General features: G+C 40.2%; 1 protein-coding gene across 2 annotated transcripts in view; it reads left to right on the top strand.

The window, feature by feature from the left end:
- ASIP (agouti signaling protein) overlaps window positions 1–25215 on the top strand; it is a 185404-nt gene that overhangs the window by 31045 nt on the left and 129144 nt on the right. The window lies entirely within an intron of this gene.

The following is a 25215-nucleotide window of genomic DNA, read 5'->3' as shown; positions in this document are numbered from 1 at the left end:
AATAAACAGTAGGCCTATAGAGGCTATGACTTACAGAAACTTAGTGACAATACTTGAGCTAAAACCCAGATCTCATGAATTTTAGTCCAGTACTCTCTCTACTTAAGCAAGCCAAAATCTGATGGTATTTCCCACTGCAAATCTTCCTCATCTCATTTAGCAAGGCACTGTTCTCTGCCTGGTTGCTCAAGTCAGAAATCCAGGAGTTAACTCAATTCCTTTCTTTTCCTCACTTTTTCATCCAATTCATTATCAAGTCTTACTGATTCAGTGTCCAAAATAAATCTCAAATCCAACCACTTCTATCTCCACTGCCACTAGCCTGGCCCAGGTGATTGTCATTGCTTTCTGGGATACAGCCCCTTTCCTTCATAACACTTAGCACAATGTGTTTATTTCCTTCATAACACTTAACACAATTTAATTTATTTGCCAGTTTTTTACTTGTAATTTCATAACCTCACTTCACTGTAGAATGTATATAAATTTCTTGAGAATAGGTGCAAAATGTGTTTTGTTCACTCTAATATCCCCAGCACCTAGCAGAGTACCAGTTTCATCATAGGCGCTTAAATATTTGGTAACTATTTGTTGAAGTTGTGGGTGAAAATCCAGTAGTATCTGAAATTTTAACAAAATTCTTACAGTGCTAGAGTTGAAGTTAGAGTCTTTATTTAATCATATATGGTAAAAATGACTGAAGCTAACATAATTAAAATCAATAGTATTACAGTATGTCTGGAAGAATGTGTTAGAATTGAAATGGTTCTCCTGGAATCCAGAAAGATAGGAATCTGCCAGGATTTGGCCATGTTTTTTCAGCCAGCAATGTTCAGGATAGAGAAATCATAAATCCAAAGACCATTGTTAAGCTAGTCTTAAGTACACGTGTCTAGAGCATAGGTAGTTTCTTTGGCTTTACCTGGGCCTGAATGAAACCATCCACTCTTTTTTCTGATCATTTACCACAGGATATGTTGATTATGAACTTAGATTCTTTGGTGGCTTTACACAGGGAAGGAAACACTCTGGGCAGCAAACAAAAATATTTTAGTTCCTGGAAAAACTTATTCCACACTAGAATGTAACTTTGTGAGGGCAGGAAATTTTATTTTATTTTATTTTTTCACTTTTTAGAGCCATACCTGTGGCATATGGAAGTTCCCAGGCTAGAGGTCGAATCAGAGCTGTAGCTGCCGAGCTACATCACAGCACCAGCAATGCCAGATCTGAGCCTCAACTGGAACCTACACCATAGCTCACAGCAACACAGGATCCATGAGTGATGCCAGGGATCAAACCTGCATCCTCATGGATACTAGTTGGGTTCTTAACCTCCTGAGCTACAACAGGACCTGAGGGCAGGAAATTGTTAATCACAGCTGTGTCCCTGGATCCTAGAACAGTGCTCAGCACAAAGTAGATCTTTTATAAGTGTTTGATGAATGAATGTGTATTAGTAAATTAGAATTATATTTTATACCACATTTTATTATGAATTTGGTTATTGTGAGTCAGTCTTCAAGTATCTGTTCCATGCTAGATTCATTAGGAAAATCAGATTTCTGATCCTGCAGGACAAAGATGAGATCCTAAACTCCAATGCTCCACCTCAAGGATCTGTGAGACCCTATTTGGTTAATCAGCTGAACTCCTTCTCCCAGGGCTCCTTCTTGATTCTCTGTGAATCTAGCTCATCCTCCATCTAGCTTGCAGTTTCCTTAAAAAAAAAAAAAAGAAAGAAAGAAAAAACTAATCATACTCCTTCTCTGCTTGAAAGTCAGTTAATTCTCTGTTATCTTCGGCATAATAGTTATGCACAGTCTATCTCTCCAGCTGTCCTCATCACTCTACTCTCTACCCATTTTACTGTTCCCCATCATGTATTATACGGTTCAGCCACACTGAATCACTTAATGTTTCCTGAAAATGCTTTTCCCTTGTCTGGGAATGTTCATCCCTTCTCTTCCCATCTGATGAACTCCTCTTGCCATCTTTAAAGATTCAGCTTAGATGTTACTTTTAAAAAGAAGCCTATGATTTTCATGGGGGTGGGGGAGAACAGAGGTTGGTGAGGTGGGAAGCTATTCCTTTCTTTCTACTTGTTTTCTCTCATTACTCTATTACAGTATCATATTATGGCTATCTTTGATATCATAGAGGGCAATATCTGTGTCTTATCTTTCTTTGCTTTCTCAGTGCCAGCCCATGTTTGTGAATGCAAGAACCCATATGAGGCAATAAGTATGAGTGCTAATAACTAACGTACAAAGGCTTAGCTTCTTGAACATAGCCTCCTTCCCAAGGGAGAACAGGAAACTTAACAGCTGTGTTCAGTTTGGAATAATTAGGTGTGAACATAGTCTGGAAAGAAATGTGCTTTGCATACTCCCTTTATGATTTACTGTAAAATGATGTGATAACAGTCTTTTTGGTAGATTGGCAGGCCCTTAGAAGGGAGTGATTTATCATACCGTGTACACATTCAGCACCTTGGATTGTATCTACTCATTGCTCATCTTTCTCCCTTGCTGTTGAGAGAATTTGTAGCCCCAACGTTGCCTAGCACAGGGTTTAGCACTTATTAGGAGCCCAATAAATGTTTGTTGAAAGAATGCATAATTTTTTTTTGTCCTTTTGTCTTTTAGGGCCGCACCGGCGGCATCTGGAGGTTCCCAGGTTGGGGGTCTAATCAGAGCTGTAGCTGCTGGCCACAGCCATAGCCACAGCAACGCAGGATCCGAGCTGCATCTGCAACCTACACCACAGCTCACAGCAATGGTGGATCCTTAACCCACTGAGCAAGGCCAGGGATCAAACCTACGACCTCATAGTTCCTAGTCGGATTCGTTTCCACTGTGCCACGATGGGAACTCCTAAAATGACAAGTGTTAACAAGGATGTGGAGAAATTGGAATGCTTATGTACTATTAGTTGGAATACAAAATGATGCAGGCACTATTGTGGCTGTTCTTCAAAACAATATGGTGGTTCCTCAAGAAATTAAAAATAATATTACCATATGATCCAGCAAGTCCAATTCTATATATTCAAAAGAATTGAAAGCAGATTCTCAAAGAGGTATTTGTTTACCCATGTGTATGGCAGCATTATTCACAATAACCAAGAGGTGCAAGTAACTCAAATGTCCACTAATAGATGAATGGATAAACAAAATATGGTATATACATGCCATATTTAATATTGAATACATGAATATTATTCAGCCTTAAAAAGAAGGAAATTTTGGAGTTCCTGTCGTGGCTCAGTGGTTAACGAATCTGACTAGGAACCATGAGGTTGCGGGTTCAATCCCTGGCCTCCCTCAGTGGGTTAAGGATCCGGTGTTGCTGTGAGCTGTGGTGTAGGTTGCAGACGTGGCTCGGATCCCAAGTTGCTGTGGCTCTGGCCCTGGCGGCTCCAGCTCCAATTAGACCCCTAGCCTGGGAACCTCTATATGCTGTGGGTGTGGCCCTAGAAAAGACAAAAAAGAAAAAGGAAATTCTGACATGCTACAACATGGATGAAGCTTGAGGACATTGTGAAATGAGCCAGTCACAAAAAGATAAACACTTTATGATCCTATTTATATGAAGTGCTTAATATAGTCACATTCATTGAAACAAAGTAGAATTGTGGTTGGCATGGTCTACAGGATGAGGGTGAATGGAAAAATATTGTTTAATGGGTATAGAGTTTTAGTTTTGCAGGATGAGTTCAGGAGATTGGTTGCCAACAAGGAGAATGTACTTAATTGTATATAAAAATGATTATGATCGTAAATTTCATGTTAAGTATATTTAATCAGAATTTTTAAAAAACAGTAATGAATAGGTAGTCAGAAGACCAAGGTTGAGTTGGTCCGAAGGTTGTGGGTTATTGTTAACTTGTTTAACATTGTCTCCCCCCACAACCACGTTTGACTGACTGTGTTTTGTCTTCATCGAGAAGTAGCAATTGGTAGTATTTACATAAACCAAAATGCAAATACAAATTAGAAGACCAAGGTTGGCGCTCCTGGGTTGTTCTTGATGACTAATAAATCTTGAGCAAGTCTTTTTTTCACTCCTGCTTTGATTTCTTCATCTTTTAAACAGAATAATAAGCCTGCCCAGCTTCTGGGTTTGTGTTAGGATCAACTACAAAAAACAAAAACAAAAAACATCAATAACTCTTAAGATACTTTTCAAGTAGTAGTTTTCCCAGTATTCCTGTTCCCTGATCTCCTTTAATATTCATTCCAAGTTTCACATCTTATTTCATAACAAAATATTCCTAAAGATGCCTCAGCAATAACCCATTACCACTTCAAAGGATATGTATGCTGAACTCTTTCAACTTGGGCTGCCCACATTTATAATTTGGTCTTGAGAAAACAGCAAATAAAAAGCCTTTATGAGGACTAGTGGTAACCTAAGATGCTTATTACTAATGTGGTTTAGCATTAATTGGGGAAATACAAGCTTTGGGTTTTCATGTAAACATAAGAAAGCTGGTCCCAAATTAAGGGGATAAGAGGAAGAATGAATATCTGCTGAGTACCTACTAAGTGTTAGGACCTAGCAGATGTGTACAAGCATTATCTAATTTAATCCTCATGGTAGCCTGTCAGGTTAATAATATTATACTCATTTTATAAATGGGGAAAAATGAAGCTCAGAGAGGTTAGGTCACTTACCCAAGATCACACAATTTATGACTGAGATGCAATTCAAGTCCAGGTCTGTGTAACTGAAGCTGATATTCTTTCTACTCTCTTACACTGCTTCTCAAAATATATTTGACTATGTTACTTGATAATAGAGTCAATGGTATATGTTGTATATTTGATGTATATTCATGTATTTATATCAATTTTATTTCCTTAGCCATTATAAATAAGACTGGCTGTGGTAGGATGATTATCACCACTTAATAGATGATGAAACAGTCAGAAAATTTAACTTACCTAAAATCAACATCAACCAACTAATAAATAACAAGACTCAGAGGTCCTGTCATGGCACAGCAGAAATGAATCATACTAGGAACCATGAGGTTGCGGGTTTCGATCCCTGGCCTTGCTCAGTGGGTTAAGAATCTGGCATGCCGTGAGCTGTGGTGTAGGTCGCAGATGTGGCTCAGATCTGGTGTTGCTGTGGCTGTAGTGTAGGCCAGCAGCTACAGCTCTGATTAGACCCGTAGCCTGGGAGCCTCCATATGCCACGGGTACAACCCTAAAAAGACAAAAATACAAAATAAATAAATAAATAAAATAACAAGACTTGAAAATAGGTATTACAATTCTCAGACCCGTGTTTTTTCACGACAGCTTCATGAGAGCAGAATTTTATCTCTGAATTTTCTCCTTCTGGCTTTTTTAAAATGGGAGCAAAAAGAGTGAGCATTTCGATAGTTTGGCACTTTTCAAGGTACATGGACAGATTAAAGGCACGTGATTATCCCTGTTCTCTCCCCCAAATCACTAAAATGACAGTGAGTTAACAGTTTAAATCTTATCATTCCACAAAGACAAAGGGAATAAGAAAGATGACAGCAGATGATAGCAAAATCTTGGAAGATGGAAAGTTGAGCTGAGAAAACCAAATTCAAAATATTTGAGCAGGATGCATTAATAAGAGACAAGCAGGTAGGTTCATGTTGCAGAACACTGAAACATCAGGAATTGGAAAGAGCATATACTATAGCAGTACAGATATGTGAGGGGTCAAAAGGAGGGGGATTGGCTGAAAGTCTATAAAAGAAGTTAAACTATCAGGTCCCTTCTTCATCCTGCTTAGTTAGGCAACTATCCCTCTATCTCCCTGGTTTATTCTGTGAAAAATTGAATTAGAGAGGCTCCAAACTGAGATGCCAGGTACAGCTAAAGATCTTAGCTGAGGAGGCTGGGATAGGAGGATATTACACTGAAAACAGATCAGATGAATATCTACATGCTGAATGATGAAACTTGTCCAGCCCTCTTGCTCTGTTTCACTCCAGGAATGCTGACGGCAAGGCTTATATTCTCCAGGCAGGACAGCGGAGAAATAATTTTGGAAGAAATTCGAAATTGAATAACCCCAGAAGAAATATCTGTAGATACTAATACTTGAGGGTCTCCCAACAAAACAGATAGGTCCCGGAGTTCCCATTGTGGCACAGGGGAAACGAACCTGACTAGGAACCATGAGGTTGTAGGTTCCATCTCTGGCCTCGCTGAGTGTGTTAAGGATCTGGCATTGCTGTGAGCTGTGATGTAGGTCGCAGACACGGCTCGGATCCCATGTTGCTGTGGCTATGGTGTAGGCCAGCAGCTGTAGCTCTGATTGGACCCTAGTCTGGAAAACTCCATATGCCGCCGGTACGACCCTAAAAAGCAAAAAAAACAAACACTCAAAACAGATAGGTCCCCACTTTATCAACCTGCACTAAAACCCACCAACTGAAAAACTCTTCTGATTAACATTGAGTTTCCAAATACCTTTTGTAATGACTCACTTTTTTTTTTTTTGCTATTTCTTGGGCCACTCCCACGGCATATGGAGGTTCCCGATGACTCACTTTTAAATATGAAGATACAAAGGATCACCAGGAGTTCCCGTCGTGGTGCAGTGGCTAACAAATCCGACTAGGAACCATGAGGTTGCGGGTTCGGTCCCTGCCCTTGCTCAGTGGGTTAACGATCCGGCGTTGCCATGAGCTGTGGTGTAGGTCGCAGATGCGGCTCGGATCCCGAGTTGCTGTGGCTCTGGCGTAGGCCGGTGGCTGCGGCTCTGATTTGACCCCTAGCCCGGGAACCTCCATATGCCGCGGGAGCAGCCCAAGAAATAGCAGCAGCAACAACAACAACAACAACAACAAAAAGACAAAAAAAAAAAAGGATCACCAGATGGTTGAGATAAGCCTTAAGCAAGAAAGATAGCATCAAATAGAAATGGAAAAGAAAAAAGAAACTCAGACCATACAGAAAACAGAAGAGTATTTTTGACAATAATAAGCATCCTTTGCCTCTGATAGTACAAAATAGTGGTGTGTTAGATCTGCTCTTACTAGATTCTGGATGTTAATTGTTAAATTTTCAGGAATTTTGCTAGTAGGCTGTTAAATCATTGGTAGCTTTAAAACTGACAATGGTAGAAGTATTCCCACCACTGTTTTGTTGCTCAACACAACAAAACCTTTTTCCTCCAGGAAGCCAATTATTAAACTTTTTTTTTTCTCTTATGACTGCACCTGGGGTATATGAAAGTTCCCAGGCTAGGGGTCGAATTGGAGCTACAGCCACAGCCACAGCAACACCAGATCCAATGTGCATCTTCGACCTACGCTGAAGCTTGCAGCAATGCTGGATCCATAACCCACTGAGTGAGGCAAGGGATCAAACCACATCCTCATGGATACTAGTTGGGTTCTTAGCCTGTTGAGCCACAACAGGAACTCCTAAGCATTTTTTTTTTTCCTTTTTCTTTTAGGGCCACACCCAAGGCATGTGGAAGTTCCCAGGCTAGGGGTCTAATCAGAGCTGCAGCTGCCAGCTAATGCTGCAGCCACAGCAATGCCAGATCTGAGCTGTGTCTGTGACGTACACTGCAGCTTGTGGCAAGGCCAGATCCTTAACCCAGTGAGAGAGGCCAGGAGTCAACCTGCATCCCCATGGGTACTAGCCATGTTCATTACCACTGAGGCAGGATGGAAACGCCAACATTTATATTTTTATCGAACATTTACCAGCATACTACTGGTCCTCTTCCCCCATACTAGAAAACCTTATATACCTCTTTGTGTTAATATTAAAAAGTGGAAAGACTTTCTAAGCAATCTTTTCTAATCTCAATATTTCACAGAGAAAGAAATTGAGATCCAGAGAAGTAAACCAGTTTGTACATGTCATATGTCTGGATAGTAGCAAAGCCAAAACTGGATTCCAGCTCTTCAGTCTGCTGGTCACTTTTTTTTTTTTTTTTGTCTATTTGGGGCTGCACCCTCGGCATATGGAAGTTCCCAGGCTAGAGGTCGATTTGGAGCTGCAGCTGCTGGCCTATACTACAGCCATAGCAGCAAAGGATCCAAGCCTTGTCTGCGACATATACCACAGCTCAGAGCAACACCAGATCCTTTAACCCAGGGATCAAACCTGTGTCCTCATGGATACTAGTCGGGTTTGTTGTTGCTGAGCCACAACAGAGACTGCTGGTCACTTCTTTTTATGCCACCACATTGTCTTCATTTCTGTGTTAACTATAGCTCTTTTCCTAGGTATAACCCTAAGTAAGGTCACAAGTACTGTTCCAACAAAATAATTCTTAAAGGATGTCAGTGAATGGAGCACAGCTTTCTCTCCTCTTTGTTCCTTTTGCAGACAGATTTAAGTTACCACATTTGTTTTCGGAGAAAGAACAGATCCTCCTATTCCTGAGTCTTACAGGCTATGAAAAAAAAATTCTTTTAATGTTTATTGGTTAGTTGTTTAAAAATTTTACACTGCTTTATTGAATAAAAAGAGATTGCTTTTCATAAAAGTGCATTATATGACACTTAGAAACATGTTTGTGAACTTTTATTGCACACTCCCTGAGAATGATTGTGAATGCCAGGCAGCAAGTTTTGTCTCTTCTACAGTGGCATGGCTGCCCAGTAATGTCTTCCTTTCTAGAATTCTCATCATTAGTTTGACTATCTGGAATCAAGGTGTTTGTTAAAATGCGCAAATGTTAACTAGGAAGAAATGTGCAAAGAGCCATTTTTAGAACCTTAGAGGAATAAAAACAGGATAGATATTTGGTGATTTTGAAGGGATAAGGATAATAAAGAGAGACTCAGAGTAAAGTAGAAATTTCCGGTAGGATAGGTAGGATAAGCCTATCTTTGGTGATTTGTCACAACTCAGAAGCCATGGCAGCTAGGGGATAGCATGAGAATATTAGTTGAAATAAGCAATCTTACTGGAGATTTCAATGAGATCTTGGGAATATGGTTAACCTTTGAGAACAGAGCTATTAAGAAACAGCCTATGCTTATCAAATCTTTCTTGGAGTGTTATCATTAGAAAATTTGTAGGCAAACTAGGACACTTTTCAAGGGAGAGGTTTGGTAGAGGAAATCAGCCTTCAGTAAGTATTTATGTGTCATGACTGCTTTTTACATTGGGATACATCAGTGAACAAAACAAAGATTTCCTGCCCTTGTGGAACTTACATTTTTGCAAGGCTAGACAGACAATAAACAAAATGAATACAGACCATAGTTTGTTAGAAAGTGAAAAGTGCTCTCAATAAAAAGAAAAAAAATAGACAAAGCAAAGTGAATCATGTCAAGAATGTCAGGAAATTTGAAGGATGATAGTTCCATTTCTTCTATAAAGTATGGAAAATAATACTTACCATTGTTGTAAATATTTAATGTGATATTACTTAAGTAATTTGTACTATGCCGGACATACTTGTCAGTGACAGTAAAAGCTCTGCTCCACATTATCTTTACTCCAGGATCCAGGTCTTTTATCTGAAACACTTCCTGTTTAATGTAAGAGGGAAAAGAAACAGGCAGATCATTCACTGGCTCTTAAATCTTCTGCCCAGAAATTATACATGTCACCAGTTTTATTAAACCAAATCATATGGTGTGATAGTTTTCAAATTATGTCCACAAATTATTTGATATTCCTACCTTTAGAAAGTGAAGCCTAATTCCTCTGCCCTTGAGTATAAGGTAGACCTAGTCTCTTGCTTGTAATAAATACATGAGGAGTTCTCTCATAGCTCAGTGAGTTAAGGATCTGATGTTGTTACTGCTGTGGCTCTGATTATAGCTGTGGCATGGGTTCAATCCCTGACCGCCTCCAGGAAAAACAAACAAATACTACGATGGCAGAAGTAACATTGTGTGACTTCCAAGACAAGGTCATGAAAGGCATTTCAGTTTTTCTCTTGGTTTACTCACTCTGGAAGAAGCCAGCTACCATGTCTTGAGGTCATTCATATAGCCAGGTGGTTAGATTCATGTGAAGAGAAACTTAGGCTCTTCACCAGTAGCCAGTGAGGATCAGCGATCTCATGCTAATAGTCATGTGAATGAACCCTCTTGGAAGAGGATCTTCCTTGCTTCATTCAAATTTTCAGATATCTGCAGCCCCAGGAAACATCTTTTAAAAAATTGAAGCATAATTGATTTACACTATTATATTATATCAGTTTCAGGTATATAACATAGTGATTAAGTATTTTTAAACATTACAAAATGATCACCGCAATAAATCTAATTATATGTCACCAGCAAAATTATTATATTATTTACTATATTCCATATGCTATACATTATACCCACTCATGTGACTTATTTATTTTATTACTGGAAGTTTTCTCCCTCACCTATTACACTCATTCCCCCACCCCTCTCCCCTCTGGCAACCACCAATTTGCTCTCTGCATCTATGAACCTGTTCTTGTCTTGTTATGTTTGTTTTTTGTTTTTTAGGATTTTTTTTTCTTCATTTTTTTTGGCCTTGCCCACAACATGTGGAAATTCCTGGGCCAGAGATCAAACCCGCTCCACAGTAGCGATCCAAACTGCTGCAGTGACAATGCCAGATCTTTAACCCCCTGCACCACAAAAGAACTCCTGTTTTTTTTTTGGGGGGGGGTGTTTTGTTTTGTTTTGTCTTTTTAGGGCCACAGCCATGGCGTATGGAAGTTCCCAAGCTAGGGTCCAATTGGAGCTGTAGCCACCGGCCTATGCCAGAGGCACAGCAACTCGAGATCTGAGCCATGTCTGCGACCTACACTACAGCTCACGGCAACACCAGATCCTTCACCCACTGAGCAAGGCCACGTATTGAGCTTCCATCCCCATGGATATTAGTTGGGTTCTTAACCCACTGAACCACAACAGGAACTCCTCCTTTCATAATTCTTGTATTTTTAGTTATGGTCTTTTCTTTTCTGCTTAAATAAGTCCTTTTAATATTTCTTGTAAAGCCAGTGTAGCAGTGTTGAATTTCTTTAGCTCTTGCTTCACTGTGAACCTCTTGACCTCTCTTTTCACATCTGAATGATAGCCCTGCTAGATATTCTTTTTTTTTTTTTGTCTTTTTGCCTTTTCTAGGGCTGCTCTCTCAGCATATGGAGGTTCCCAGGTCAGGGGTCTAATTGGAGCTGTAGCTGCCAGCCTACGCCAGAGCCACAGCAACTCAGGATTCGAGCCACGTCTTCGACCTACACCACAGTTCACAGCAACGCCGGATCCTTAATCCACTGATCGAGGCCATGGATTGAACCGGCAACCTCATGGTTCCTAGTCGGATTCGTTAACCACTGAGCCATGACGAGAACTCCATAGGTAGAGTATTCTTAACTGCAAGTTTTTTCCTTTGATCATTTTGATTATATTGTGCCACTTCCTTTGGGCCTGCAAAGATTCTGCTGAAAAGTCAGCTCATTGATTTATGGGAGTTCCTTTATATGTAACTAGTTGGTTTTCTTTTGCTGCTTTTAAGATTCTGTCATTATTTTTTATAATTAAAATATAGTTGATTTATAAATTGTGTTAGGGGAGTTCCCTAGTGGCTCAGCAGGTTGAGGATCTGGTGTTGTCACTGCTTTGGCACCAGTTCAGTCTCTGGCCTAGGAATTTTCATGTGCTGTGGGCACGGCAAAAAAAAAAAAAAAAAAATCGTAAAACAAATGTTGTATTAGTTTCAGGTCTATAGCCAAGTGACTCAGTTAAATATATATATTCTTATTCAGACTCTTTTCCATTATAGGTTATTACAAGATGTTGAGTGTAGTTCCCTGTGCCATATAGCAGGTCCTTGTTGGTTATCTATTCTATATATAGTAGTGTGTATATTTTAATACCAAACTCCTAATTTAGCCCCTCTCATTATCTTTCATTTCTGCTATTTTAATTATAATGCATCTTGGTGTGACTCTTTGGATTCATGTTGTTTGAAACTCTCTGTGCTTCCTGAATATGGATGTCTGTGTCCTTTCTTAGGTTAGTGAAGTTTTCAACTATTATTTCTTCAAATAAGGTCTCTGCCCCTTTCTCTCTCTTCTTCTGGACCCCTGCAATGTTATGTTAGTGTGCTCAATGTTGACCCAGAGGCCTTTTAAACTGTCCTGGTTTTTTTTTTAATCTTTTTTTTTTTCTTTTCAGCTTGGATGATTTCTACTACTCTGTCTTCCAGTTTTCTGATCCATTTCTTTGTATCATCTAATCTACTATTGATTCTTTTAGTGTATTTTAAATTTGAGTTATTGAATTCTTCAGCCCCATTTGGCTCTTCATTTTTTTTTTTTTTTTTGTCCTACCTATGGCATATGAAAGGTCCTGGGCCAGAGATCAAATCTGAGCTGTATCTGGGACCTACACCACAGCTCTGGCAGTGCCAGATCCTTAACCCTGGATCCTTAACCCATTGCACATAGCAGGAACTCCTAGTTCACCTTTAATCATACAACTCTTAAATTTCTTCTGGTGTTCATCCATTCTTCTCCTGAGTTTATTGAGCGTCTTTATGATTGTTACCTTCAACTTTATTTCAAGTAGATCTCTTATCGCCACTTGACTTAGTTCTCCTGGGGTTTTGTCTTATTCCTTTGTTTGGAACATATTCCTATATCTCCTAATTTTGCCTAATTCTCTGTATTTCTTTCTTTTCTTTTTTTGTCTTTTTAGGGATGCACCCATGGCATATGGAGGTTACCAGGCTAGGGGTCTAATCAGAGCTACAGCTGCCAGCCTACACCACAGCCACAGCAACATGGGATCCAAGCCATGTCTGCTAGCTACACCATAGCTCAGAGCAATGCTGGATCCTTAACCCACTGAGCAATGCCATGGATCAAACCCATGTCCTCATGGCTACTAGTCGGGTTCATTAAGTGGTGAGCCACAATGCAATTCTCTGTATTTATTTCCATGTATTAGGTAGGTCAGTTGTTTCTGAGCCTTGGAGAAATGGCTCTATACAGGAGACTTCCTATGGGGCCCAGCAGCATATCCCAGCATCACCAGAACTGTATGCTTTAGAAGTATTCCCCATGTAAGCAATGTGGGCCCTTCTACTGTGGTGGGCCAACTGCTGTGGGTGCAGTGGTAAGTAGGGCTGGCCCTGGACTGGTTGGCTGCCAGGCCCTGCCTCATATGGTGCTTGTCAGCCTGCTCATGAGCCAGGCTGGGTCCTGGCACAGCTGGCTACATGACCTGGGGGTTCTCAGGGCTGATGCCAGCCTGCTGGTGGGTGGATAACCCCGCAGTGCTAATAGGCTAAAGGGAGGACTTCAAAATGGTGCTTCCAAGCACCAGTGTCATCATGATAAGATGCGCTCCTATAAATGGACTGCTGTCAGTATCTTTGTCCCCAGGGGAAGTCCCAGTTGATTCTTGCTTCCCCCAGTATCTCTCCAAGATGAGAAAGTGGGTCTAACCCAGGCTTCTTTGAAATCCCTTTCTCCATGCTGGGACTCAGAGTGTGAGATTTGCACACACCCTTTAAGAACAAAGCCCCTGTTTCCTACGACGCTCTGACTCTCCCATGCACAAGCCCACTGTCCTCCAAAGCCAGATGTTCTGGGGGGCTCATCTTCCAATGCAGGACCCCTGGCCTGTGCAGCCAGATGTGAGTCTCAGATCCCTCATTCCTTGGGGTGAACCTCTTCAATTTATCCTTCGTTTGTGGGCCACCTAACCAAGGGTGTGGATCTTGATGATACTGTGTCTCTGGCCTTCCTACAAGACTCATGGTTCTTGCTTTATATCTTTAGTTGTAGAAAATCTTTTCTGCTAATCTTTAGGTCATTCTTATAGACAGTTGCTCTATAAATAGTTGTAATTTTGGTGTGTCTGTGGGAGGGGGTGAGCTCAAGGTCTTCCTATTCCACCATCTTGGCCATAACCCACTCCTCAGCAAACCCATGAGAAACTGAGCCAGGACCACCTAGTCAAACTACACCCAAATCTTTGACATATAGAAAAAATAGGGTTTTTTTAATTGTAAAGTTTGGAAGTATTTGTTATATAGCAGAGATAACTAATACATATAGCCACCTCTGAGTTCAACAGGAAAGAATGTATAATCCTCCTGCAGAGAGAAGAATAGTAGGGAAAGAAACTGGAATATTTGGTGAACAGTAATATCTACGACAGTAGCTAAATTATTTAATATAATCCTCTACCATTTCATTAGACAAATGTCTGAAGCAAGTAATAAATCATGTAACCTCTGCACGTTTATTCCCTTTTCCCTATCCTATTGTCCAGCAACTTCCATAATTGAAAAATGAGTTATTTTAAGTCAGAGTTCTGATACCCTTCCTAATTCCTATCCACTGCTGATTCTTAGAGTTATAGGGTTGTCAGATCCATTCTTTCCCTGGCTTTTGATCTCTCCTTAGTCCCAAATCAACCAATTTGCAGCAATGCTAGATCCTTAACCCACTGTGCTTAGCTGGGTATCAAACCTGCGTCCTGGTACTCCAGAGACGCTGACAATCCTGTTGCACCACAGCAGGAACTCTGAATCTTCTTAAATCTCTTTATATGAGGTATAAAGATACATGGCAATGACCTATTATGTTGTCAAAGAAATTATAGCTTTGTATAAATAATGAACCTCATATTGACAACATTTGTGGCTGACAAGTGGAAGATCAAAAACACTTAAGTTGAGGAGTTCCCACTGTGGTGCAGTGGGTTAAGAATCTGACTGCAGTAATTTCTGTTCTAGCTCAGTAATAAGGAACCTGACTAGTATCCATGAGCATGCAGGTTCAATCCCTGACCTCACTCAGTGGGTAAGGATCCTGTGTTGCCCTGAGCTATGGTGTTGGTTGCAGACGCGGCTCAGATCCAAGTTGCTGTGAGAAAGAAAAAGAAAACAGAAAAGAAACTGACTGCAACAGCTTAGGTCACTGCAGAGGTGAGGGTTCAATCACTGGCCCAGCACAATGGGTTAAAGGATCTGGCATTGCCACAGTTGTACTCTAGGTCACAGCTATGGCTCAGATTCAGTCCCTGGCTCAGGAACTTCCATATACTGAAGGTATGGCCATTAAAAACAACAAAGAAACAAAAAACCAGCAACACAAGTTGAAAAGGAAGATAGAGAAGTTAGGATGATAGGCAATTATTTTTAAAAAACCCAACTCTGAATTGCAAATTGGATCCAGTGAGAAAGACAATAATAAAATCTAGCCCTGTACGTAGGTTAGCCAGGGATAGTAAACCTCATGAATTCTCAGTGTAACAGGTTGAGAAAGTTCCATAGACCTGGATTCTAGGATGAGGACCTTGAAGACCAAATAGCCATGGCTAAGATGACCACTGGCTAGGCCCTACAGAAACACCCTGCTCCCTCTTATCAATTAATGCTTGATTGGTCCTGCATTTGACTCCTGAAGAGTGAAAGGTTAAAGAATTCTGACCAACATCATCTCCTTCTCCACCCTCCACTGGGGTTAAGCACAATTAGAGGTCAGAAAGAAATGTGAGAAAAGAGCAATCCAGTACCGTGGTAATTTTACCTTCCCTCCAGGTAGATCTAAGCTCTTTATATTCTAATTCTACTGCTCAGTTTTAAAAGAAATGAGCTTTCTTTTTCTAAGCTTTCCTTTTTCTGTCTCAAGACTGGAGTCCTTTATCCTTACTTTCTGACTTTTCACTAATACGTCTTTCCTTTCCCTTGCCCCAGTCCTAGCATTCGAACAGAGACAGCTTGGAACAAAGCATTGGCCAGTTGATAGACACTAAACACTCTCATTCAGGAGTTCCTGTTGTGGCTCAGCAGTTAACGAATCCGACTAGCATCCATGAGGATGCGGGTTCGATCCTTGCCCTTGCTCAGTGGGTTAAGGATCCGGTGTTAAGGTGAGCTGTGGTGTAGGTCATAGATGCGCTCAGATCCTGCATTGCTCTGGCTCTGGTGTAGGCTAGCAGCTGTAGCTCCAATTGAACCTCTAGCCTGGGAACCTCCATGTGCCAAGGGTGCGGTCCTAAAAAGACAAAAAACAAACAAACTAAAACTCTCATTCAACCCCAAACATGGTGTTACCTATTGCTTCTTCAAGTTTTCCAAAATGGAAATTTATATATTTTTTTCTGGTTATAGAGGAAATAAAGGCTCATAAAAAATGAAACAATAGGAGTTCCCATCATGGTGCGGTGGTTAACGGATCCGACTAGGAACCATGACGTTGTGGGTTCAATCCCTGGCCTTGCTCAGTGGGTTAAGGATCCGGCATTGCTGTGAGCTGTGGTGTAGGTTGCAGACACGTCTCTGATCCCTAGTTGCTGTGGCTCCTTCGTAGGCCATCAGCTACAGCTCCAATTCGACCCCTAGCCCGGGAACCTCCATATGCCTCGGGAAGTGGCCCTAGAAAAGGCAAAAAGACCATGTCAGTACTAACAGATTTTATTATTACTGTGTAATAAAGGGGGGGACATAGAGTCTGGAAAAATAGGCAGATAATTGACTTATCGATATGACATTACAATACATGATATGTTCAGTGATATTTCATGGTGTATTCAATGTGTTGTCCTTCATTAACAATGTGTAGTTCATTGAGATGTGCAAAATTGCAGTAAAATAGTACATAAACACAGTATTTCCATCAGTCTCTACACATTCATCTGAAATGCATTCCTTCAGTTGATTATGGCCTTTGTTTCACTGAATAAGCCTGTTCCTTTGGTATACACTAGAAGAATTAACCAAGGAGGTGAGTATGTATCTGATTTTTTAATAAATGTATGTTTTCCAGGGAGTTCTTGCTGTGGTGCAGCAAGATCAGTGATGTCTCTGCAGCACCAGGATGCAGGTTCGATCCCTAGCCCCAGCACAGTGGGTTAAAGGATTTGACTTTGCCAGATAGGATCTGACTTTTGCAGCATAGGTTGCAAAAGTGGCTTAGATTTGATCCCTGGTCCAGGAACTCCATATGCCGAAGGACAACCAAAAAAGAAAACAAGAAAAAATAAATTTATGTTTCCAGATTTTGTGGCTGCTCTATATATCATAGTACAGATATATTGCAATGTATTTAACAAGTCCTCCTTTAATGGACATTTAGGTTGTTTCCAGTTTTTTGGAATTGTGAGTAACAAAAGGCAGTTAACATTTTTATTCATATTCATGTATCTTTGTGGAATTATTGATTATTTCATTGAGATAAAGGAGAATTCCTGAATCAAAATGAATGATATGTAAAATTGGATGTTACTGCCAAATTGCCTTTCAGAAAAGTTGAATCAGCTTACATTGCCACTAACATTTGAATCAGTTTATATGTCCACCTAAAGTACATGAAAATGACTCTTTCCCCCATATTCACATATGGGTATCATTTTTAAAAATTTTGCCAATATGATTCCTATTACTGTTTTAATTTCAATTATTTAATTATCAATGAGGTTGAGAGTATGTATTTCAGTGGTTTTAGTATGTTTACCATGCTGTGCAACAATCTCTGGTTGTTTTTGTTTGTTTCCAGTAGTTTTTGTTATAAAATAAAACAGATACAGAAAAACACACACAGAGACCTTAGTGAATTATTACCAAGTGAACTGCTTTTTAACCAATACCCAGGTCAAGAAATATAACTTTGTTAGCTCCTTCAGAAGACTTCCTTGTACCTTATCCCAGTTATAAGCACCTTCCTTCTCTCAAAAAAACCACTATCCAAACTTGTATGGCAACAATTCCCTAACGTTTCTTTATTGTCTTATTGCCTGAGTGTTATACTGTAGTTTAATCTTGCCCTTTAAAAAAATTAATATTTCTTTGTTCTGTGTTTTAAATCTCTTTTAATTTATGGTTTCTTCTCCATCCTTTTCCTTTCCTTAAAATTTATCTTTTTTTTTTTTTTAAGGGCCTCACCTGTAGCATATGGAAGCTCTCAGGCTAGGGGTCAAATTGGAGCTGCAGCTGTTGCCTATGCCACAGCCAGAGCAGTGCCAGATCTGAGCCATATCTGCATCCTACACTGCAGCTCACGACCATGCTAGATCCTTAACCCAGTGAGCAGGGCCAGGGATCAAACCTGCATCCTCGTGGAAACTAGTCGGGTTCATTACCGTTGAGCCACAGTGGGAACTCCTAAAATTTATCTGTTGAAGAACCTGGTCCATTTGACTTGTAGAGTTCCCACAATCTGGACTTTACTAACTGCATTTCAAGGACTGGTCAGCATTGTCATATGTCTTTTGTATTGTGTACAAATTAGCAGCAAGATGCAAAGGCATTATCAGACTCAAGTGATTCCTTTGACGAGTCTACACATTATGTATGGTTGCCTGGTTGTCCCTTTCTTTGTGAGAGGTTAGCAGCCACTGTTGCTCTTTGCCTAAATCCAATTCACAGGGGATTGAAAACTGGTTAATTCCTAATCCTTTCTTTTTACTTATTTGCTGAAATACATCTATAAAGAGATGCTTGCAACTACGTACATACCCAATAGTACAATTCATATTGGAAAGGCAGAATAAATGCTTAACCCTTTCCCTTTGTTTGCCAGTTTTCAAGATAATGAATTGGTTTCCTATCATACTCCAAATGTGATCAGCTTTTTAAAATATCACTGTGAGCTCAAAGATTTAAGCATATTTGATCAATTTTAATCCATTGCACTTATATGGACACTCCAGTTGTCCCATTTTTGCTCAGTAAGCTATTCAAGTTGTTTCTTGGGTCCTTTTGTTTTTTGTGTTTTATTTTTATTTTATTTTATTTTTTTGTCTTTTTGCAATTTCTAGGGCCGCTTCCATGGCATATGGAGGTTCCCAGGCTAGGGGTTGAATCGGAGCTGTAGCCGCCGACCTACACCAGAGCCACAGCAACGCGGGATCCGAGCCGCGTCTGCAACCTACACCACAGCTCATGGCAACACTGGATCCTTAACCCACTGAGCAAGGCCAGGGATGGAACCTACAATCTCATGGTTCCTAGTCGGATTCATTCACCACTGAGCACGACGGGAATTCCCTCCTGAGTCCTTTTGACGTGATGAGTCCTTTGACAGATTCCTTGCTAGATAGTATAACAAAATGTTCCAGATTCATGTTGTACTTTTCCTGTCCCTGGTCTGGAATTATTTCTCTGAGACATCCTAGGTTTTTTTAGTGGGAAATGGTAGTTCAAGATCACAATCTGGGAGTTCCTGTTGTGGCGAAGTAGAAACGAATCCAACTAGGAACCATGAGGTTGCAGGTTCAATCCCTGGCATTGCTCAGTGGGTTAAAGATCCGGCATTGCTGTGAGCTGTGGTGTAGGTCACAGACTCGCCTCAGATCTGGCGTTGCTGTGGCTGTGATGTAGGCCAGCAGCTGTAGCTCTGATTAGACCCCTAGCCTGGGAGCCTCCATATGCCACAGATGCGGTCCTAAAAAAAAGGCAAAAAAAAAGGTCACAATCTGGGCATTAGAGATTCTTGCTACTACTGGGCAGTTCATGTTTTTAGACCTTGTCTAATTGTGTTAACATCTTCTGTCAGTTTTTTGTTTTTGTTTTTGTTCTTAAGGGCTGTACCTTCAGCACATGGAAGTTCCCAGGCTATGGGTCACATCAGAGCTGCAGCTGCTGGCCTACACCACAGCCACAGCAACATAGGATCCAAGCCACATCTATGACCTATGCCACAGCTTGCAGCAACGTGGGATCTTTATCCCACTGAGTGAGGCCAGGGGTCAGCCCCGTATCCTCACAGACATTATGTTCTTAACCTGCTGAGCTGCAATGAGAACATCCCCTTAGTTTTTGTTAATTTCACTCTAATATATCTATGTATGCATTTAGGTTTATTTTTATGCTCAGTATCCATTAGTCTTCCTAAGTGGTTTTGTTTCTTACATCAATTTTGAAAAATACTTAACTTCCAATCAGTTTTCTAAAGAAGTTTTATAATTTTGCACTCCCACCCACAATGTATGAGCATTCCAGTTAATCTACATATTCAACAATGGTATTGTCCATTTTTTAATTGTAGCCATTACACTTGGTGAATGGTATGTAGTGGTATCTCACTTTGGTTCTGAGTAAGGATATTGAGTATCTTTCAGTTGTTTGTTATAAGCCATTTAGATATCTTTTGTGATGTGTTTGTTCAAACCTTTCGCTCAAGTTTTTAAATTAGGTTGTGGTCTCTTTTTTATAAATTAGTCTGAGTTATTTAGATATTCTAGATACAAGTTCTTTGACAGATATGTGTTATGAATATTTTCCCCCAGTCTGTGCCTTACCTTTTCACTGTCTTAATGATGTCTATTGATGAGCTCATAGGCTGATTCTTGCTTTTTATGGACTATTTCTTTGTAATTTTTTTTTTTTTTTAGTCCCCTGCCATATGGAGGTTCCCAGGCTAGGGGTTGAATCAGAGCTACAGCCTCTGGCCTGTGCCACAGCCACAGCAACAAGGGATCTGAGCCGTGTCTTCGACCTACACTATAGCTCACGACAATGCCAGATCCTTAACCCACTGAGCAAGGCCAGGGCTTGAACCCGCAAACTCATGGTTCCTAGTCAGATTCGTTTCCACTGCACCACAACAGGAACTCCTCATTGTACATTTTATAATATTTGAATTACATTTTGTAATTTTTAAGAGCCCATCATGTGTGTGTGTGTGGGGGTGTCTATATGTGCTTTTTAGGGCTCCACCCACAGCATAGGGAGGTTCCCAAGCTAGGGGTCTAATTAGAGCCACAGCTGCTGGCCTATGCCACAGCCACAGCAATGCCAGATCCCAGATGCGTCTGTGACCTATACCACAGTTCACAGCAATGCTGGATCCTTAACCCACTTGAGCGAGGCCAGGGACCGGACCTGCAGTCTCATGGATGCTAGTCAGATTCATTTCCACTGCGCCATGTTGGGAACTCCCAAGAGCCCATCTTTGGTAGGACTTTATTTCTGTAAATTTTGTATGATCTGGGTTGAGATTTCCTCTCTAGAGAAATTTAGTGTTTGCTCTTTTCAAATGCCTAAATGAAGGTCCTAAAAACATGTAATTAGTGTAAATATGATCCTCAAACCCGCCTGAGGGTAGGCCTGTGGTTACACTTTTTTTTTTTTTTTTTAAACTTTTTAGGGCCACACCTGTAGCATGTGGAAATTCGCAGGCTGGGGTCAGATCAGAGCTACAGCTTCTGGCCTACATCACAGCCACAGCAATGCCAGATCTGAGCCAAATCTGCAACTTATACCATAGTTCATGGCAATGCCGGATCCTTTAATCCACTGAGCGAGGCCAGGGGTTGAACCCGTATCCTCATGGATACTAGTAGGATTCGTTTCCACTGCACCATAACAGGAACTCCTATGCTTACAAATTCTTGAGGAAGACTTTTTTTCATGCAGAGCAAGCTAAAACATACATACTTCTTTGTTATTCCTCTTTAATCGTAGAAAAACTCTGGTCCCAATTTTTCCTCAGCAACCTGCTTCATTTTCTGTTCCCATGTCTTTTAAAACACCAGGTCCTTGGTTACTGAGACAAGCAGCCTCTTCCACTTCCTTATCTATAGGATCAATTCTTATTTATCCTAAGTTTTAACTCACACTTTCTTTGTAGTCCTTTAAAATTTCTTAGGAGCATAAATATACATTTAAAATAATATTCATGGTATTTTAGTCAGCAATTTTAAATGTTTTATAGCAGGGAGGTTTTCAGAAAATCTAGACTGAAATATTGATGGAAACACAATGCCAAACAAATCATTCCTTTTCTCATCTCCTCACAGTCCCTTGGGAGAAAATACATAATAAAGATGTGAGGGCCTCTCTAGTCAACACAGACGTATTTGGAGTCTGGAAAGTCAAAACAGTGTAGCATAACTTTCCTCATGAAGATTCTGCTAAATCCTTGGGGATTTTGTTAACATTTGGTTTTGCTTAATTTTACCCACATCCTCTTTTTCTCAGAAATGGGCATTATGGGGGTTCTAATGGCTTCTTGAACATCAAATAGCTCTTAAAAGTAAAACTGTGATGGATTGAGTGTGAATGAATCAAACAGGGATTAAATTTCCATTGAAATACATATGGATTTAATAATTAGCAGGAAAGCTCTTCATAATTAAAAAAATGTTTTAGGATAATGTTCAAGATGTTAGAGAAATGCAAAATGTTGCTGAATTGTATTGTCTTAGCTTATAGATTTCCTCTGAAACTGATAAAACAGCCATAGACCAAATAGTTCCAACCAAGAAGTGATAAAGTCTAGTAGTTTCTAGCAACTAATAAGCATTTAAGAAATTTAAGCTTAATCTCTATTTTTTTTTTCAGTTTGAAACACCCTAAAATTACTTCGATGGAGGGGACTTCTGTTGTATATTCCCTCATGAGTTTACAGTCTAGTAGAGGAGTCTGTGTGCAAACAAATGAAAAAAATAGTATATGCAGGGAATGGTACAGAGAAAAGGAGGGATTATTAGTTCTCCAACCTAAAGCAGTATAAAAAGTCAGCCCGGACGATGCTTGACCTAAGTCCTAAAAGAAGAGCTATTTGTCTGCTGGACTACTGTCAACAGAAGGACAGCATGTGTAAAGACTCAGAGGTAGCAAAACAGCTTGGAATTTTTGGAGAACTATAATTGAGAGCACTACAATGATAGACCGTGCTGCAGGGGCAGTTGGAGGTCTGACTAAAGAGGCATGGGGTTCCAAGAATCTAGGTTTTATCCTGAAAGATCAATATTTTGATTATCACAGCTGCTTAGCACTCATTATTTACTTTTTGGCCATGCTCATGGCATACGGGCCAGGGATCAAACCCATGCCACAGGAGTGATCCAAGCCAGAGCAATGACAATGCTGAATCCTTAACGTGCTAGGCCACTAGGGAACTCCATCTATATATGTTTTTAATGTCACCTTTATCAAAGCATAATTTTTATACAATAAAGTGCACCCATTTTAAGTTTACATCTTGGTGACTTGGCAAATTTATACACCTATGTAACCATCACCATTCAATCTATAGAATTTTACCATTTTCTCAGAAAATTCCCTTCTGCCCCCTTTTCAGTAAATTCCTCCAACCTCCTAACACACACACCTAGGCAACCACTATAGACTTCTGTCAAAATAAATTAGATATATCTTTTTGAAAGTGCTAATGAAATAGAATTATATATATACTCTTGTGTGTGTCTTCTTTTGCTTAACATGTTTTGTTTTTTGTGGCTTCTTTTGCTTAACATGTTTTGGTTTTTTGTTTGTTTGTTTGTTTGTCTTTTTAGGGCTACGCCTGTGGCATATGTAAGTTCCCAGGCTAGGAGTCAATTGGAGCTGCAGCTGAGCTACCAGCCTATGCTGCAGCCATAGCAACACCAGATCCTTAACCCACTGAATGAGGCCAGGGATCAAACCCGAATCTTCATAGATACTAGTCAGGTTTGCTACCACTAAGCCACAATGGGAATTCCTCAGCATGATTTTTTTGAGTTCAACCATGTTGTTGTAATAGTTCTTTTTTTAATTAGATTTATATACCACATTTTGTTCATCTAATCACCTATTCGTGGATATTGGGTCATTTCTAGTTTCTGGCTATTATAAAGTTGCTATAAACATTTGTGTATAAGTCTTTGTCAGTACCCATTTTAACTTGTGTTGTAACTAATAAATTTTCTGGAAAAACCCTATCTACCACCACCCCTCCTCTAGCTAAAGTATCTATGTGTGTTGCTGGGAGTGAAGGGAGGGCAGCATGAAGAATTTGTTTAAGACCTGGACAATCACAGAACCTCATTCTCTACAACAGTAATTGGCCCAAGGAGCAGATATGCAACTGAAGAAGCTTAGAGTACAGTCTTTTCCCAGAAGAAATGAAATCTTTTTTTCCTCTTGGGTTACTAAAATGGGACTATATAAACCTGAAGCTGCCACATCTTTCATCCCTGATGGCATAGAGGAAGCCCTTCTATCATAGGAGAGAGTAAGAAGAATGGCATGAGAGGAAATGGGAATGGAGGAAGAGAGAAAGAGAATTCCTGCTTCCTCCAGTAATTATTTATGCCTGACAGGAACACACACATTTAGATAGAATTGGGAATCCAAAGAACTTAATAAAGAGAAACTGGAGCCCAGAGGAGAAAGACACAGCTGAAACTCATGAATCATGTTCTCAGTGTCTGAGTTCCATAATGCCAGTGTTTTCTTAACTTTGAAATTAAACAAGGAATCTGCCAGCCTGAGGCCTTGACAAAGAAGGGTAAATTGATACCTCACTGTGGAGCAAGGAGATTACTATAACAGAGAACCATTTCCCTATCCCTCTTCCCTCTCTACCCATCCTTAGGTCAGTTCAACAGGTGTGTATTGATACCTGCCTTTGAATGGATCAGTGTGTTGGATTTGGGGGGTGTAAAAATGAGTAAGATAGTCTGTCCTTTCCAGGACCTCACACAGTAGAGGAGGAGTAATTCATTTAGCGTGGAGGCAAGGGCTATAAGGAGCTAAGTCTTAGGGGATAAAATGAGAAAGAGACAAGAGCACCACAGGCAAAGATAGGGAGACAAGAAACATTTAATGTTTTAGAGTCTATGATCAGAGACAGGGCATAGCCAGAAATAATGCTGTAGAAACAGCAATTGGGTCATGAAGGACCTAGAATGCCACACTAAGTTTACATTTTATGTTATAGGCATTGGGTTACTTTTTGAGGGCTGCTAAACAAAGTACCATAGACTCAGGGACCTAAACAATAGAAATTTACTTTCTTGCAATTCTGGAGGCTAGAAGTCCAAGATCCAAGGTATCCACAGGTTTAGTTTCTTCTGAGACCTATTTCTTTGGCTTGCAGATGGCACTTATCCCTCTGTATGTGTCTCTTTCTAAATTTCCTATTCTTGGGAGGTCCCATTTTGGCTCAGCAGGTTACAGACCCAACTTGTATCCATGAAGATGTGGGTTCAATCCCTGACCCTAGTCAGTGAGTTAAGGATCCAGAATTGCCATGAGCTGCAGTGTAGGTCGCAGACATGGTTTGGATCCTGTGTTGCTCTGGCTGTGGTGTAGGATGGCAGCTGAAGCTCTGATTCGACCCCTAACCCTGGAACTTCTGTATGCCAGAGGTGCGGACCTAAAAATAAATAAATAAATAAATAACCTCTTCTTTTAAGGGCACAAGTCAGATTGGATTACAGCCCACTCTGATGGCCTCATTTCAACTTAATGATCTCTTTAAAGTCTCTGTTTTCAAATAAAGTTATATTCAGAGGGACTAATAGTTAGGATTT

The sequence above is a fragment of the Phacochoerus africanus genome, chromosome 3 (assembly GCF_016906955.1).
Source record: "Phacochoerus africanus isolate WHEZ1 chromosome 3, ROS_Pafr_v1, whole genome shotgun sequence".
In the NCBI taxonomy this organism is placed as follows: domain Eukaryota; kingdom Metazoa; phylum Chordata; class Mammalia; order Artiodactyla; family Suidae; genus Phacochoerus; species Phacochoerus africanus.
Note: the sequence above shows the minus strand (reverse complement) of the source record. Positions and strands in the feature narration are given on the sequence as shown.